Consider the following 6,371-nt stretch of genomic DNA (forward strand, 5'->3'; position numbering starts at 1 on the left):
CTTTTATTACATTATTTGAACAATCCACACAGCACTTAACCTGAGCTTCTATTATGGCTTGGATTAAAATCTGCCTCTCAGAGCTTCAGTATTCCATATCATGCTTTACTTTATAAGACTTCTGCTTGCTCTGACAATGATTATTTTTTTGCACCTCCTATGCCATCCCAAACCCTTCACTAATTAATCCCCATACCTGCCTTCATGCTTTTTCACCTTTAGTGTCTGTAAAATATACCCTAATTGCTCCAAATTCTGCTATAGTATGAGTTATATTCACAACAGGCTCAAAATGGAAAAGTTTCCTCAAAAGACAGTAGATTCTGGTGGAAACACAGACTGTCTGGACCCATCTCGAATGTGGCAGAGATTATATACCAGATTAGGACAGAGAAGAATCTTTAGTTTCCTTGTAACTTTGGAATAGCTATTATGATTTCTGGTTTTATAGAAAAATCATTGGGTATTTACCTATGGACTTGGAAAGAAGATCTTCAAGGCCTACGGTCAAGTGACAAAGCACCTGGCCTGTGCACACGCATGTGGGATACACTGGCACGCACAGAATATGGGGTGGATTAGCAGGGATTACCACAGGGCAGATTCAAAATCCTGAGAAACAGGGAGAAACAGGATTTCAACATCTCACTTTATATACTTACCCTGGATCTTCTACATGTCCTAATTCTACCTGGCCTTTAAAAAAACAGCGAAAACAGCAACACATGCTCGGACTCCGTTGCAGCTACTTGGGGATCGGACCCCTAGCCCTGCCATTAGCACAGCCCCGGAGAAAACAGACATGCTTGTGTGCAATCCCTGGTCAGGTCCCACTTCACCTTGTGACCAACAGATGGGAGACACTGACTCTCAGAGAAAAGCTAGGGGGGCAAGGTTGTAAGGGCTTGCCAGAAGCCTTAGGACTTGGAGGGGAGTCCCTGGGTCTGGGATCCCGGGCTCTCACCGAACATGTGGAGCAGCACCACCATGTGGCTTACGAGATGCTGCCCACTGCCCTTTATTGCCACCGCTGCAGAGGACTCAAAGCTCCAAGGATTCACAGCTGGAGACCTATCTGGACACTGTTATCACAGAGAGACCACAGGATCTAGCATACAGATCAGCTGTTGTCATGGTTTTCCCATCTCTAAGCCAATCACACACATCCCAGCACACCAACTAGACAGCGTGATCCATGGTGGGTTTGTGGGGCCCAATAAATAACACCCATGTTACCCAAGTTCAGGACCAGTAAGGGATGAAAGCAGTCACCACACACAGATGAAAACATCACCTTTATTACTGATGAAGATGTCTGACAATGACAGACGTGGAAGTCTGAACACCAAACCCCAGAAGGAAACCTCCTCCTTGATGACTGAGCCCCAAGGAGGCCGCAATCACAGAGCAGAGCAGACTGCAGGCACACCGATCCCACGGGAACACCAGGGGCAAGACATGGCTGAACGAATCTCACACTAACCCATCTACCTCCCAAAAGCACCGGGACCGTAAGTGCTGGAGAGATGAGAAGTCTGCGATGGAAGAAACTCCAAGGAGAATACGTGTCCTCCTCCCCTGTCCAGTTCTTCCTGAACCGTTACTAGTCGCCAGTGGTTCTTACATGGGACGGTGGAGCTCCGAGGGTCCTGGACACTCTGCGGGTCCTAACCACTCACATGGGTTGTCTGCCACTCTCACAGGTGTGCAAACACAGGAGTGCAGTCACTGTGGACAGCACGGCCTGCGTCCGCGTGCTGGGCTCACAGGGCCAGCAGCCACAGCCGCCCTGCCCTGCTTGCCTCCAGCACGTTGGAGTGGAGATACGGTCACTTAAACCTGGCCCCCGAGCGGCCATCGCTTTCATCCTATGGGACGAGATGGGAAGCACATCCAGGTACTTCTGCTACAGACCCAACTGCATTGCTGACGAGCTGCCTTTTTCCCAACAAAGCATATTTACTTTGGGAAAAAAAGAAAAAAACCACTGGCAGCTATAAGTGGCATTTTCTCCGAGGGAGATGAAAACCAACAGTGTTCATAGTTGATGGTAAAAATCAAATTTCTAAGCAAAAATTAAAATTCTATAGAAGCTGTATTCTGTGAGCTTGAGAACTTCCCAATTCTTAAACTTGCCCTGATAATACTAATGGGGACATTCATAGATGTGACTTAAGATTTTATTTTATTGGGATCCCTGGGTGGCGCAGCGGTTTGGCGCCTGCCTTTGGCCCAAGGCGCGATCCTGGAGACCCGGGATCGAATCCCACATCGGGCTCCCGGTGCATGGAGCCTGCTTCTCTGCCTCTCTGCCTGTGTCTCTGCCTCTCTCTCTCTCTCTGTGACTATCATAAATAAATAAATAAATAAATTTATAAAAAAAAAAAGATTTTATTTTATTTATTCATGAGAGGCAGAGAGAGAGGTGCAAAGACACAGGCAGAGGGAGAAGCAGGCTTCGTGCAGGGAGCCTGACGTGGGACTCGATCCCAGGTCTCCAAGGATCACACCCCGGGCTGAAGGCAGCGCTAAACCGCTGGGCCACCTGGGCTGCCCTAGCTGTGACTTTTTGACAATGAGTCATGAAATGTGCTAACATGAAACATCTGCACAACTCAGTAAACGAGTGTTTTCCAAATGACTAAGCTTAAGGGGTCGTGCCCACACATGAGTTAAAGATCCATTAAAAGTGCAAGGTTCAGGGATCTCTGGGTGGCTCAGCGGTTTGGCACCTGCCTTTGGCCCAGGGTGCGATCCTGGAGTCCCGGGATCAGGTCCCACGTCGGGCTCCCAGCATGGAGCCTGCTTTTCCCTCCTCCTGTGTCTCTGCCTCTATCATAAATCAATCAATCAATCTTAAAAAAAAAACAACACAAAGTGCAAGGTTCACCACTTAGAATGTGGATGTTTTCAATGATTATATAAATTTACAGTATCAGTACAGTAGGAAGATGTATTTTCCTTATGGTTTTTAAAAAACACTTTCTTTGCCCTCATATGCCTTAAGAACACATAATATGGGATCCCTGGGTGGCGCAGCGGTTTGGCGCCTGCCTTTGGCCCAGGGCGCGATCCTGGAGACCCGGGATCGAATCCCACGTCGGGCTCCCGGTGCATGGAGCCTGCTTCTCCCTCTGCCTGTGTCTCTGCCTCTCTCTCTCTCTGTGACTATCATAAATAAATAAAAATTTAAAAAAAAAAAGAATTTAACACATAATACACATAACATACAAAATATGTACTGTTTATGAGTAAGGCTCCAGTCAATAGTGGACCATTAGTAAAGTTATGGGGGAGTCAATAATTATACAGATTTTTGCCTGTGTTGGGGGACTGGTGCCCCTAACCCTCATGTCATTGAAAGGGTCAACTATGAAAGAGAAAATTAAAAGATCACTGAACAGTTAAAGGATCCCAGGGGCTAGTGGGGAGGAAGGGATGAAGGGGAGGGACAGAATTTAAGGGCAGTGAAACTCTTCTGTGTATTACACTCTCACAACCCTGAGACCATAAGCTGAGCTGAAAATCAAGAGTTGGACGCTTAACTGAGCCACACAGGCACCCCAGGAACTCTGTACTTACCATTTCACTGAGAACCTAAAATAGCTCTTTAAAAATATATAAATTTTTAAAATTTAAACTTAAAATTTTAAGACCACTGGCATGATTTTAGATTCCACATTCCAACTGCCTTTCAGAAACTACCATTTGTCAAGTTTCCATGTAATACCAAAAAGAATATCCACAATTACCTGAAAAATTCTCCTTCCTTTTCTAAATACATACTCCAGAGGCTGAATTTTCTTCATGTACTGTAACCAAAGCCAACATATTAAAAAAGATTAGCTGCAGTAGCTGATCTAAGAATCCAGCTGTTTTCTATTAAGCCAGACATCAAAGGGCTTTGCTAAAATGTAAATCGATGCCATTCTTCTAAAGCGTTGACTTGTTCCATGAGAAGTGCTATATTAACATGCACTGCGCAGGGACGCCTGGGTGGCTAAGGGGTTGACTGTCTGCCTTTGGTTCAGGGTGTGATCCAGGGGCCCCTGGGATCGAGTCCCACATCGGGCTTCCTACATGGAGCCTGCTTCTTCTCCCTCTGCCTGTCTCTGATGAATAAATAAAATCTTTTTTAAAAATTGAAAAATAAAAAAACATGCACTGTGCATTGCTTTAACGGAGTATTTCATTTTTAACTGAATTAATATTTTAAAAATTTGCTGTAATCTCTAACGTGGTTAAGTATCAGCAGATGCAACCCACATGAACAGAAGCTCTGAGGTCCTCAATATTTAGGACTGTAAATGTTGAAGAGCTGCTACTATGCATTAGCTTTATTTCATGGAGAATAAGGGTACTGTCTGAAATATTACACTTCTAGAAAAAACTTTAGATCTGTCTTCAAGACTACCAGCAGCTAGCTGTCCTTGACTTCTGGGATGGTGGTTGACAAGGGAAGGGCCTGAGCTGCTGACACAGGAAGGCTCTGTTCAGCCCCGGACGTGGTCTCCAGGGAGAACGTGGGAGACTGCCAGGGCAGACGCAAGAGCCTCACAATCCCATTTATATTAAGATCAAGAAATAGAGCCATATATTATTTTCAAACATACATTAAAACCCCAAAAGTGTAGTTTAGTAAGAGATTAAAATTTTCAAAAGGTAAGTATTCTAGACTCCCCTCCATCTAAACCAAACGGCTAACCAGGGAATCACCCCCTCCCTAGGGTCTGAAGTCTGCCCCTAACTCCCAACTCCCCCATAACTTTACTAATAGCCAACTGCCAACCAGAAGTCTCACTGATATCACTTAACACATCATTTTACATATCTACTACTATACCCTGTATCACTAAAATACCTTTTTCTTAATTTATTTTTTGGTATTTCTAGACTACACAGTTTGTTTTTTCAAATTGTCACAAATCTCAAATTTCCCCATATATTTAGTTTAAAAATCCAAGTATAGTGACCCCACACTGTTCAACCCCATGTTGTCTGAGGTCCAACCGTATTACTCCTAGACCGCCACCTAGATCTCCAGCAACCTACATCCTGTCACTCAGCCTAAATCTGCACATTTACAAAACACGAGTAACACCAATCCTAGGGTCTTAAGGATTAAACAACACAATAAATACACCTAACAGTGCATCTGACATTCGCCCATTGGTTCAACACCACAAATACCTCTTGCAACAGATTCTCATTATTAGAGCAAAAAGAACAAGAGACTGAAACCCTAATCTCTGATCTAGGCAGACAGGACTCGGCAAGGGGATAAAATGTTAATTACATTGCCGTACTTAAGATTCCATGCAATATTTTCACGGAATGTAAAAAACACAGAAATTCTTACACATTATGAAAACTGACTAGGCTGAACAAAGCCTAATAAGGTTAACTTTCAAATAAGCAAAATTAAGATAGTTATTGTTCTTAAGCTGGATGACAGCCCATGCGATTTTTAGAAATATTAATACAGCTTACTGGAACAGCGTGTCCAACCAGCTAAGGAGTTGGGTAGACCCAAGTTCTGATGTTACTTCGTCATCGTTGAAAGGATCGGGGTAATGTGTTTCAAGCAGCTAGCACCTGGGGGCTGTTAGGGCTGCCATAACAAAGCACAGGCTGACTTAAGCAGCAATTTATTTTCTATTTCTGGTGGCTGGAAGTTAAGCACTGAGATGAAGATGCTGGGGCATACGGTTTCTTCTGAGGCTTCTCACTGCAGCCTGATGCCCATCTCCCTCTGGCATCTTCACAGGTCCTCCCTCTGGGTGTGTCTATGAGCTCATCTCTCCTTAGAGAGACACCAGTCCTCTTACATTTGGACTTAGAGAACCTCCTTTTGCTTTAATTGACTCTTCAAAGGCCCTATCTAGAAATACAGTCACACTCTGAGGTACTCAGGAGATCAGGACCTCAACACACAGATCTGGGGGCACAGTGTGGCCCATAACCACAGTGGATCCTCAATATATAGTAGCTATCAATCAAAAAGAAAACAGTTCCTAAGATGATTTAACACCCTCTCTGAATTCCGTCTCTAACAGCAGGGAGATACCTCCCACCAACACAAGGTCGTGCTGGCAACAGCCTGGACGATGCAGAAATCTCCACTCTTCCCGATGTCTTCTCTATATAATGGGACCTAAAGGAGTTTCAGGATATGAAGACACATGGAGTTTGTACTATTTGCTCTTTCTACTGGGCCTCAGAAGTCTGCCATGGACCCAGATCTGGTAAAGGCAGGGATGCTCGGGCCCAAGGAGACACTGACCAGTTAGCCATATCCCATCTTCTCTTCCCACCAACATCAATGCATAAAAACCACTGCACTCCTTTTTTTAAATCCCAATGCAGATTTA

The sequence above is a fragment of the Vulpes lagopus genome, chromosome 10 (assembly GCF_018345385.1).
Source record: "Vulpes lagopus strain Blue_001 chromosome 10, ASM1834538v1, whole genome shotgun sequence".
In the NCBI taxonomy this organism is placed as follows: domain Eukaryota; kingdom Metazoa; phylum Chordata; class Mammalia; order Carnivora; family Canidae; genus Vulpes; species Vulpes lagopus.